A 13,147-nucleotide genomic window follows, 5' to 3' on the forward strand; every position below is an offset into this window, starting at 1 on the left:
GCCCTATTGTTTCTGAAGGATATTATTGGTTGCACAGGTCAGTTCTATTCAGTATGGGAGGCTACTGGACACGGTCACGAATACCAGAAGGCCGTAATCATTGAGAGATACCTTGGAGGCTGGCTGTCAAAATGACGATAAACAATTATGGCAGATATCTAAAATAATTTGTTTGAAAGAACTTTAATGATAGGTTAGATGAAAGAAGATTCAAAATTTATATTTAATTCAGTATAACCTAAAAGTTATTAAAAATAGCTTTTTATGTTGTCTGAGTGTGCCTATTCATGCAGAGAAGATAGACCAGAAGAAAACCAAAAATATTAGTGTTACTTATTTCTAGATGAGGGTATTGTGAATTTTAAGGTTTTTTTTATTGTTTTGTCTTTTCAAAACATGAGACTATAGTATATGTGAATAATTTTATAATTAATAAATATAAGTTTTGAGGGCACATTGGGAAAATTATATAAATATTTTATTTATATTCTTTAAAATACAAATAACATCATTTCCTTTAGTTTAAAAATTAAAATTTCTACACCCTTCAAAAATAACTAATGATAATTAAAATTTCTTTTAAAATTGATTTGAGGGAGGAAGGGAGAAAGAGAGAGGAACATTGACCTGTTGTGCCACTTATATATGCATTTGCTGAATGAATCTTTATGTGTCCTGACCGGGGATCAAACTCACAACCTTCCCATATCAGGACAATGCTCCAACCAACTTAGTTACCCCACCAGGACATCTAATGATAATATTAAATGTCAGGAGCTGTTAACTCCCAGTTTGACAATTGATGACTTATCTCATTAAAATACAATTGTGCTGTCAAAATTTAAATTAGCCTGACCAGGCGGTGGTGCAGTGGATAGAGCGTCAGACTGGCATGCAGAGGACCTAGGTTCGAGACCCCGAGGTCGCCCGCTTGAGGGCAGGCTCATCTGGTATGAGCTAGGCTCATCAGCTTGAACCCAAGGTCGCTGGCTCCAGTAAGGGGTTACTTGATCTGCTGAAGGCCCACAGTCAAGGCACATATGAGAAAGCAATCAATGAACAACTAAGGTGTTGCAACGCACAATGAAAAACTAATGATTGATGCTTCTCATCTCTCTCTGTTCCAGTCTGTCTGTCCCTATCTATCCCTCTCTCTGACTCACTCTCTGTCTCTGTAAAAAAAAAAAAAAATCAATAAATAAAATTTCTTTAAAAAAAAAATTAAATTAATATTTGTACTAGCACAGGTGAAATATGCATACATGTGTGGGTTCACTGGGAAAGGAGAAACAACACTCCTTTAAACATCATTCCTTGCCCCGGCTGGGTGCTCAGTTGGTTAGAGTGTTGTCCTAATATGCCAGTGTTGTGGGTTCAGTCCTCATCAGGGCACATCCAAGAATCAACCAAAGAATTCATAAACAAGTGGGACAAATTGGTATTTCTTTCTCTCTCCCCCTTCCTCTCTCTCTAAAAAAGAAATCAATCAATAAAAATTTTTTTAAAAAAATATTATTCCTTAGAAAAATATTCTTTGGGCTATTTAATATTCAAAACTAATTAACAAATACAAACATTTTAATTTTCTATTTTAATAGAATACCTGTCTCCACAATGTGTTCTAAAAAGATGAAATAAAAAACATTGCTATATGATTGTTTGAAATAGAAAAACAAAGCAAAGTTTAATCAAACTAGATATAAAACTTTCAAAAATATATCAGGCTTGAGATCCTTTGAAAACTCTTTCTAAAAATTAATGCAGGAGTTATATTATTTTCTGTGGTTGTGAGGACAGTCCAGTTCATAAAATTCTTTAAAGCATATAGCTCAGGATCCTGCAAATATTTCTTATTACCTCTCTAACCACTCAAATCAGTGGATGTTTGTTTGTTTCATTGCACAATGGTGTCCACTGAGGGCTCACACACACTTGTCCAGCATCAACAATCAGGGGAAACCTGGTATTCTTTTTCCTCTTTTACAAAACATTTATGAGTTCTATCATTCCTTCATATTATAAACTCTAAAAAAACTTAGGCATTTTGTCTGTGTCATTTTCCACTTGCTACTTTGTAATTACTACTAAGGAATTTCACTTTGGTTTTATTTGCTTTCTCTTCAGCCTGAAGAATTCCCTCTAGCATTTTAGTAGTGGTTTTCTTGATGATTTCTCTTAGCTTTCATATACTTGAAAAATCTATTTCATCTTCATTTTGGAGTATATTTTAACTCTATGTATTTTAAGATTGTTCCTGCGCCAGCAATTTAAAGATGTCTTTCCATTGTCTTCTTGCCTCCATTGTTTCTGATGAGAAGTTAGATATCATTCTTATGGTTGTTCTTTTGTAACATCATTTAAATTTTTTTTCTGGCTGACTGAAAGATTTAATCTTTAATTTTCAGGTTCTTTGACTATAGTGTGCTGACATGTAGTTTTCTATGTATTTATTCTATTTGGGATTTGCTGGGCTTCTTTGCCCTGTAGGTTGATTTTAAAAAAATAAAGTATGGAAAATATTTGACCATTATTTTTTCTAATATTATTTCTACTGTATTCTTTTTCTCCTCTTTATTTGAGACTTGAACCACATGTATGTTAGACCACTTGATATTATCTTATAAGTCACTGAGTTGCTCTTTATTTAAAAAATTTTTTCCACTCTGTTTTGCAGTTGGGATAAAATTCTTTTTTGAGAGAGAGAGAGAGAAAGGGAGAGAGAGGAAGAAGAGAGATGAGAAGCATCAACTTGTAGTTGCTTCACTTTAGTTGTTCATTGATTGCTACTCATATGTGCCTTGACCAGGGTGCTCATTCTGAGCCAATGACCCCTTACTCAAGCCAGCGACCTTGGGCTCAAGTCAGCAATGTTGGGTTTAAGCCAATGACCTTTGGTCTCAAGCCAGCAACCTTGGAATCATGTTGATGATCCTATGCCCAAGCTGGTGACCTTGTGCCACACTCAAGCTGACAAGCCTGCCCTCAAGCTGGCAACTTGAGGTTTTGAACTTGGAATCTCAGAACTTTCTTGAACATGTCAATGAAATCCCAGAAAGGCCAAACCTTAAAAATAATGAGTCCTGGCCTGTTGGCTCAGTGGATAAAGTGTCAACCCAGAGTGTACTGGGTTGACAATTTATCCACTGTACCACCACTGGTCAGGCAGTTGGAATAAATTTTTTAGATTTGTCTTCAACTTTCCTGACCTTTCCTTCTGTAGCATTTTAGCTGCTGTTAAACACATCTAGTAAAATTTTCATTTCATATGTTTTATTTCTAAGTTTCAGAATTTTTATTTGTTTCTTTTGTTGCAATTTCATTTCTCTGTAGAGATCCTATATGTTTACCAATTATATCCTAATTTAGTTCTTAAATGTATTTATAACTGTTATTTTAAAGTTATACTCTGATAAGTTTAACATTTGAGTCCTCTTGGAGATCTATTCCTACTGGCTACCTTTTCTCTTTATTGTGGGCCATATTTTTTTCCTTTTTTGCATGTCTAAAACTTTTATATTATATGCTAAGCATTGTGAAAATACTTTATAAAGAGTTTAAATTGTGATTTCTCTTTGAAAGTATTTTGGCCGTTATTATTATTATTATTTTTAGTGAGAGGAGGGGAGAGAGTGAGACAGACTCCTGCGTGTACGCAACCAGGATCTAGCTGGCAATGCCCACCTGAGACCGATTCTCGAATCAACTGAGCTATCCTCATGCCCAGGGCCAATGCTGGAACCAATCAAGTCACTAACTGTGAGAGGGGAAGAGAAAGGGTAGAGGTAGAGGGAGAAGAAAGAAGCAGATGGTTGCCTCTCATGTATGCCCTGACTGGGGATCAAACCTAAGACATCTACACTCTGGATTGACACTTTATCCACTGAGCCAACAGGGCAGGACTCATTATTCTTAAAGTTTGGCCTTTCTGGGATTTCATTGACATGCTCAAGGTGCTCATATGGGTTTCTCTACTCTGGCTAGAACAGGACTCCAATGTCTTTCAGGATTGTACACCCCTGGTAACCCTGTTTAGTTCTTAGTCCCCAGTAGCCACTCTCTGCTAGGCCCTGCTAGGCCTCCCAAAGTCTCATGCTGCCAGTGTATACTTTAGAACCTAATGTGAATGCTATGCAAACTTTCATGCTATCTTCTCCTTCAGCCCCCACTGCAAGACCCCTAGGCAGAAAGCAGTAGTGAGTATAGTGCTGAATTTTTGTGTTCCCTTATCTCATGGATCTCAGTTCTTTGCTTCTGCTTTTTCCTGCCTAAAAAGAGTTGCTTTATATATTTTGTCCAGTTTTATAGTTTACAGTGAAAAGATAAGTTTAATATCAATTATTCCATTATGACCAAAAGCAGAAGTCATTCAAGTGTAAAATAAAATATGGATAAATACTGTTTTATCATTTATTTATTTTTTTTTGAGAGGGAGAAAGAGAAAGAGAGAGACAGGAAGGGAGAGAGATGAGAAGCATCAACTCATAGTTGCATTACCTTAGTTGTTCATTGATTACTTCTCATTTGTGCCTTGACCAGGGCACTCAAGTAGAGGCAATGACCTCTTGCTCTAGCCAGCGACCTTGGGCTTCAAGTCAGCAACATCTGGACTCAAACCAGTGACCATGGGGTCATGTCTATGATCCCATGATTAAGCTAGGGACCCTGTGCTCAAGCTGGTGAGCCCATGCTCAAGCCCACGACCTGAGGGTTTTGAACCTGGGTCCTCAGTGTCCCAGATTGACTATCCACTGCACCACCACCTGGTCAGGCTCAGTTCATTATTAAAAGCCATATACAGGGGATTGCTGCATTATGACAGTCTCAACATATGACATTTTGAGTTTATGATGCTCACTCTCATAAGAACTTCAAAAAATTGATACGTGAGTGTTTTAGCTTACACTGTTAGCACTGTATTTACAGATTACATGGGCAAACTAGTTCCAGACTAGGCTGGAACAATTCTTTAAGAAGGTAGAGAGGCCTGCAACAGATTCTGTACCCTCTACATCAGCTACTTCTCGAGATGAAACACCTGTAGTGCAGGTAGAATCATCTCCAGCATCTCCTGCATGTTCCTTAGGCCATCCTGATTCATCTGACCCAGGATCTCCAGCACCTTCTGCAGGTTTGTTTTTTTTTTTTTAATTTTAATTTTATTTTTTTAATGGGGTGACATCAATAAATCAGGATACATATATTCAAAGATAAGTCCAGGTTATCTTGTCATTCAATTATGTTGCATACCCATCACCCAAAGTCAGATTGTCCTCTGTCACCTTCTATCTTGTTTTCTTTGTGCCCCTCCCCCTCCCCCTTTCCCTCTCCCATTTCCCCCTCCCCCCCGTAACCACCACACTCTTATCAATGTCTCTTAGTTTCACTTTTATGTCCCACCTACGTATGGAATAATGCAGTTCCTATTTTTTTCTGATTTACTTATTTCGCTTCGTATCATGTTATCAAGATCCCACCATTTTGCTGTAAATGTTCTGATGTCATCATTTTTTATGGCTGAGTAGTATTCCATAGTGTATATGTGCCACATCTTCTTTATCCAGTCATCTATTGACGGGCTTTTTGGTTGTTTCCATGTCCTGGCCACTGTGAACAATGCTGCAATAAACATGGGGCTGCATGTGTCTTTACGTATCAATGTTTCTGAGTTTTGGGGGTATATACCCAGTAGAGGGATTGCTGGGTCATAAGGTAGTTCTATTTTCAGTTTTTTGAGGAACCACCATACTTTCCTCCATAATGGTTGTACTACTTTACATTCCCACCAACAGTGTATGAGGGTTCCTTTTTCTCCACAGCCTCTCCAACATTTGCTATTACCTGTCTTGCTAATAATAGCTAATCGAACAGGTGTGAGGTGGTATCTCATTGCCGTTTTGATTTGCATTTCTCTAATAGCTAAAGAAGATGAGCATCTTTTCATATATCTGTTGGCCATTTGTATCTCTTCCTGGGAGAAGTGTCTGTTCATGTCCTCTTCCCATTTTTTTATTGGATTGTTTGTTTGTTTGTTGTTGAGTTTTATGAGTTCTTTGTATATTTTGTATAGTAGGTCCTTATCTGAGCTGTTGTTTGAAAATATCATTTCCCATTTAGTTGGCTTTCTGTTTATTTTGCTATCAGTTTCTCTTGCTGAGCAAAAACTTCTTAGTCTGATGTAGTCCCATTCATTAATTTTTGCCTTCACTTCTCTTGCCCTGCAGGTTTTTTTGCCTCCAGCTTCCTCCTTACAATAGGAAACTCTCTCTCACCTTGTAATGCCCCTTCCAATGTGCAAGCCAATAAAGAAATAAAGCTAAGGAATATTTTTTACATTCATTTTTTATCATTTTTTTCTGTTACTACAGTACAGTGTACAGGACAGTATATTTATATCCTTTTCATTTTTATGTGGCTTAGTTGTGATTTTATGTTCTAGATCCCTGATTGGCAAACTGCAGCTTGCGAGCCACATGCAGCTCTTTGGCCCCTTGAGTGTGGCTCTCCCACAAAATACCACGTGCAGGCGCTACCTCAGTAAGAAATGCACCTACCTATATAGTTTACTTTTAAACAATTTGGCTTTCAAAAGAAATTTCAATAGTTGTACTGTTGATATTTGGCTCCGTTGAGTAATGAGTTTTCTGACCACAGCTCTAGATTATGATTCTACAACCGTGTTAGGATAGTAAGTGACTTAGGCTAGGGTGTGTTTTGACTCTCACCAAAATTCGAGTTATGTCACTGTCATAGGAACGAACTGTGTAACCCAAGGACTCCCTGTGCATAGTTCTTTGGAAAGAACAAGAAATTGTGCAGCAAGAATAGATGATTCTTTAGGTGTGTTAGCCTATTTCTGCTAAATTTTGAACAAAGTGGAAGAAAAAGGTAGGAGTAATTTTTTAATCATCCCTATCAAGATGAACTGTATTGTGAAAAAAACAAAAAACAAACCTTCACAGGGAAAATAAATTTACTCATTTTTATATTCTTGTATCTCCTCTGTCCAAATAACCTCCTACAAACTCATTCTACTCTGAAAAGTGGAAAGTGTGGTGGGAGGCTGTCTGGAAGCTCCTCTAATCAGGGCTGGGCTCATTGAGCTCACTCACATGTGTGGGGATCATCTATTATCTAAGATGGTCTCAGCTATCATGGTAGAACATGGCTGCATCTACTACATGAGTTACCTCCACCAGCTGGCTAGTTTTATGATAATGACAGAGCATAAAAGAGGAGTGAAAACATGTGAGAATATATATATTTGTATTTTTCTGAAGCTGGAAATGGGGAGAGACAGTCAGACAGACTCCCGCATGCGCCCGACCGGGATCTACCTGGCACGCCCACCAGGGGCGATGCTCTGCCCACCAGGGGGCGATGCTCTGCCCCTCTGGGGCGTCGCTCTGCCGCAACCAGAGCCACTCTAGCGCCTGGGGCAGAGGCCAAGGAGCCATCCCCAGCGCCCGGGCCATCTTTGGTCCAATGGAGCCTTGGCTGCGGGAGGGGAAGAGAGAGACAGAGAGGAAGGAGGGGGGGGGGTTGGAGAAGCAAATGGGCGCTTCTCCTATGTGCCATGGCCGGGAATTGAACCTGGGTCCCCCACATGCCAGGCCGATGCTCTACCGCTGAGCCAACTGGCCAGGGCCATGTGAGAATATGTTGAAGCCTGTGCTTGCACCAACTTTGCTATAACTCCACTGACCAAAGCAAATCACATAACCAAGGAGAAAGTTAGAGTATAGAGTTCACTACTAAAGAACATGGATATAGGAATGCATGAAACCTGGTCCATTAGTGCAGTCAGTAAGTAATATTACCCTTGATTATAACTATAATTTTTATTTAATTCTGCAAATAACTCACCAGTGTTATACTACTACCCTATTCCTCATCTCTTTATTTTTAACAAGAAATGATGGCATGTCAATCATCTTAGAACAAAACAATCTAAAAAATAGCAGAGAGCAGACTGTTCACTCCACTTTTTTCTTGAAAGAATTGGGTCTCATAATAAAGGACACATAATAGTTTAGCAAAAGTTGAAGCAAGTATGTTCCACGTTCTCTTCACCACCTTCCTTCTCCCTCTAACTCCCATTAGCAAGAGATAACTGCAGAAAAGAACTTTGAACTGCTGGGATATTTTGGAGGACACTTTTTCTAATTATCTATACCATTCCCAGAACCCTGTGTTACACAGTTTATTTGCAGGCAGTAAGGAAAGTGAGAAAACTATGGCCGAGAGCATGATAAGGGAATTACAAAGAATGGATACTAAAATATAGAGAATCAGTAGAGATCGGAATACTTGTGAAGAAGAATTTGGTAGCCAATTATAATAGGTTTGTGAACTCTTATGGAGTATGAAAAAAAGGATTTTCAAATTGTTAGTACCATTTTATTATCTCTTCCCGCACTGCACAGATTTTGATAGAATGGACAGATTTTGGCAGAATAGGACAAGATGATTTCTTTTTCCTTCAGCTACTTGCACTTGCCTTTCTATTTTCATGCTACTAAAGCAGGGTTCGGCACAACAGAAGCAGATGGAGGAAAATTTTCTAAATAGATGAGATTTTAAAACCACCAATCTGTTAGGAAGCAGCCTTGTTTCCTCATTCCCATGGAAACAAGAATTTGTACAAATCTACAGACAGGACAGAAATCTGTGACTCCTCTGTTCCTGCTGCCCTCTGTCTGCGTCTAAGGAAACGGATTTCAGGTCCTACTTCCATTGGATAAAAGGTGCGAAACCGCCACTTCTTTTCTATGCCTTTCTGCCCTCCCTCCCATTCATTTCCTGATCTTGATAACTGCACCATGTTCATTTCCTTTTTGCTCTGTCCAGTCAGAGGACATTGTAATTAGAAGGTCCACAGAAATCGTCTTGCCCAAATCAATTAGATAGCACTTGAGAAAGTGACGGCCTAGAGACATGTCAATGAGCTACAGATAGGTTAGGGTTCAGGCTTGCAGCTCCCAGCCTAGAACGCTCTATATCAAGTTTACTTTCTTTTTGTAGCATGTCCATTTCACTAAATAACAGGTGTCTTCTGAGTTCCTCATGTTTTACTAGAAGATGTTCAGGCCACTGATAGCATGCTGGCCCTCCACTCCTAGTCCGCACCCCGGTCACATGCCCTTTAACCCCTGGTTACTTCATCCGCCACAAACAACTCTGTGTAAACTGTTAACTCCAAATCTGCTTACCACTCAACAGTTAAATCCAGATGTGTTCGAATCCTGTTTGGGTCCTAAGTCAAACATCAGCTATGGTCCTCTGTAAAAGTGTATTTTAGCTGTTTGAAAATCTCATTACAGGAGTATTAGGCCTTCCACTCAACAAACTTTTCTCTCATTTGACTAAACTTTAGTGTTTCTGTTTCTATAAAAATCTCCCCAGTCGCATTCAATAAAGGTGTTTTCTCTCCTGGTTAAAAGTGAGACATGAATTATTAAAATTCAGTTGATACTTTTAGAGTTATTTAAAGGTTGTGATTAATTTTTAAGGATGATCTTTAAAAATTTAAACTCATATTTTAGGACATGTCCTGTTATTCTCAGGGGGAAAAAAACCAACTACCTGATTTAATGAGACTGTGTCAAGAAGTGTTTTCTCTAGATTACGGGTTTGGAAGGTTGGCAGGCTTCTGACCTTACTTTGTTTAAGAAGAAACAGATTTCATGATAAAATGAACTCAAGAAATGCAGGGAGTAGTGTGAAAGTGAAATTTTCATTTATACTCTTTATTTATAAAAATATAAGCTCATATTACAATATTTGAGAAGTATAGGGATCTGAACATGATGAAGTCTGTGATGATTTGGGGTCTTACAGAGACCAAATCAACCGACATCATTGTGAACCAGTTAAGATCACTGGAAGTGAGCTTTATAGAGCATTTTAGACATTAAGGTAGATAGGGCTGAATGTTTATTGACCCCAATATGTAACTGGTTGGTTGTTTTGTCTTTAAATATAAATCCTTGATATCAGCTTATGTGCCTTGCTCTTCTAAACTTTCAGGTCCAAGCCAACGTGTTTTGGTGGCGATGCTAACCTGCAGTGATGGTGGTGCACAGAGCCTCCCACCCCAGCAGCTGCCCTTGGCGGGTTCTGAAGTGACAGGGGGTCTGTGTGTTCGGCTGTCCCTTCTCTACCTTAAATAAACACTGTACAAAAGGGTTCGGGGAGAGCCAGAGCAGGGCTATCCTGTAAAACAGAAAAAGCATTCCTAGACCACCTTCCACATAAGCAGTCTAATAAGATTTGTTCCTTCTAATTTCCAAGATTTCTAGAAAGCATGTATTACCCCTTCATCAAGATCATATTCTATGCAATGTAACAATTTGCTTTGGTCAATGGAAAGCTAGTGACCTGGTGTACAACTTGCAAATGCCACATGATGATTAAGGCAACTGAAAGAACCAGGCTCTATACAATTAGCTTTTGGTTCAAATAGTAACCAGTTTTATTTTTTCATTTATTTCTTTGTTATTTTTTCAATAAGCGAATCATTCATTCAATGAAAATACTCAATAGGGGCCTATTTCAGTGGTCCTTAATCAAAGGACTTCAGATCTTTGTGCCACAAACTTTTCACAAATGAGCTGCCAAATTTTTGGTCAACGCATTTATTTTATTTTTATACAGATGAGGGTATCTTGTGATTACAGCGATGTCTTATTCCTAAAGTTGAGGAGGTCCTAGAGGATAGTATAGAGCAGAACACAAGTTGTTTCAAGGAGTAACAACTAAGAAGAATAGTAAAGTCAGTGTCTAAGACCTTTTCCTGATCTCTGAAGATCTTTGACTTCAGGAGTCTATTAAAGAGCGTGATCAGGGTTGTAAACAATTTTCTTCAATATCAATACTGTTCTGAAGGGTGATCAAGTAAAGACTGCAGTAATTAGGAGGTTTTATAGATACTATAAATATTATATTTCAGGAATGATTTCAGTAATTTATTGCTGGCTGCTTCCTCAGCTCAGAGTCTAAGTTGTAGACAGGTAATTATAACGGAGAGGAGTTAAAATGCTATGGGTAGGGAACCAAGAAAATTTACTTTTAACTAAGTCACAAAGGAGCAGATGGTAAGGTCAAGGAAGTGATCAAGGTGAGCAAAGGCCATTTCAGACCAAAAAAATAAACAGGTGTTAGAAACTTCTCGTTGTTCCCCTTTCATAAAATATCATGTGTTTAGGTAGAGCCTATACTTTTTAGCCTCCCTTATAGTGCGACACGATTAGGTTCAGGCCAAGAGGACATTTGCAACAGTTATTTGTGCCACTTCTGAGCCCTCTCCTTAGAGACAAAGTCACTTACTCTAGGCTTTTTCTTGCCAGACATGAAGAATAAACCCATTTTAACCCTGTGAATAATGGCAATACCCCATGAGATGGTAAAGTAACAAGATGTTAGGAACCTGGGTTCCTGAGTGACCATGTGGAGCTGTGCTGCCCTTGGGAGTGGTGGGAGGTAGGGCTGGAAAGGTGGGAAAGGCAGGAATCAACGTAGTTTTGTGTGCTGAAATCATGGCTGGGGTTAGTTTCGCACAATATGCAATGCTGGGCTGTGCAGAGGCAGCCTTAATCTTAACATGCCTACGGTGCTGGCTGTCCTCTTTTCCACAGTGAGTTCTGCCTCCAAAATAAACAGTGAATGACACTTCAACACTGACTTCTCACGGCTTTGGTCCCAAATCACTGGTCATGCAATGTCATATGCCACACTTCTTCCTCCAAATTGTGCAACTTTTCATTTTGTGATTTGTCTTGTAGTCGATAGCTTCACCTTGGCCCTTAAATTTCCTTTGTAAACCACTGTGCTGTCAATATCCTGCTTTGGCCCCTGCTCTCTGTAGAGACTCCCGCTGAACACACCACAGACACTGAACTCCATTTTGGTGCAGCACTCCAGAAACTTACCACCTTTTGGTCAAATCTGACAGGTATTCTACTTCTAGGAAAAATTAATGGCAGAATTTTTTTCATCCATATTGTATTTTACTGCTATGTTGTTAATGAACATTCTACTTACCTTCCTACTGGCTGGGGCTGACAATTTGAAAAATAACTTATTTAGAGAAAATAATGACTTTAAAAAAATCCCATTTCCAATAATCAGAACATCAGCACTGTGTTTTTTCAACTGTCCTGTAAAACTCTTTAACCACTCCAGGTGCAAGAGTCTATATACAATCAGAACACTTGCCAGGTGATGTTCAATGTCTACGCTCTGTGCTTCCACAAAGCTAAACCTTCATTGCTGCCCATGTCACTGATGGCTGAATCTGTATCCCCTTCTGGTTCACTCTCTGCTCTCCTCCACCCCGTTCTGTGCCCTAGGAGACTGACTGGCCTGTGCAGGCTGTGTGATTAGGCTCCCTTGCTTGCCCTCTGGCCTCAGGTGGATTGGAAACACTGGCAGGAGTCCAGAGGTGCAAGGAAGGTAGGGCAGGGTGACTGTCCTCCATCGTGCCCCCCGCCCGCAGCCTGAGGTTTGACTGCAGTCAGATGGAGCCCTCCAGCAAAGACCACACTTCCTAACAGGGGGCCAGGTCAGGTCCAAAAACTCCTCTCTTGGCTTCAGATTCTGGTAACAGCTCCCTGCCTTCATTTTTTTCTGACATCACTGCCTCCACATTGCTACTTTTCAAGAGCAGCTGCATCTTCCCTGGTTGGTTTCTCTAACTCTGCCCCCCCCCCCCATTTGTAAACAGTCCCTTTATTATGCTATCCTCAATTATCTAGTTTCAGTGTGCCACCTGTTTACTGCTGGAAAAATGACTAGTACAGCAGCGGTGATTAAGCTAGCATTGTGTCCAGTGTATCATGGTCCTGGGCTCTGAGTGATGCTAGTGAATTAGGTGTATTCACTTGGTCTAACTGATCTGATTCTTACCAGCACCCCGATGTCACTTTATATATTTTTAGTAACTTTTTTTTTTTACAGAGGCAGAAAGAGAGTCAGAGAGAGAGAGAGAGACAGACAGACAGACAGACAGGAACGGAGAGAGATGAGAAGCATCAATCATTAGTTTCTCATTGTGGCACTTTAGTTGCTCATTGATTGCTTTCTCATGTGCCTTGACTGTGGGGCTACAGCAGAACGAGTGACCCCTTGCTCAAGCCAGCGACCTTGGGTC

This window comes from Saccopteryx bilineata, chromosome 5 (assembly GCF_036850765.1).
Source record: "Saccopteryx bilineata isolate mSacBil1 chromosome 5, mSacBil1_pri_phased_curated, whole genome shotgun sequence".
Taxonomy (NCBI): domain Eukaryota; kingdom Metazoa; phylum Chordata; class Mammalia; order Chiroptera; family Emballonuridae; genus Saccopteryx; species Saccopteryx bilineata.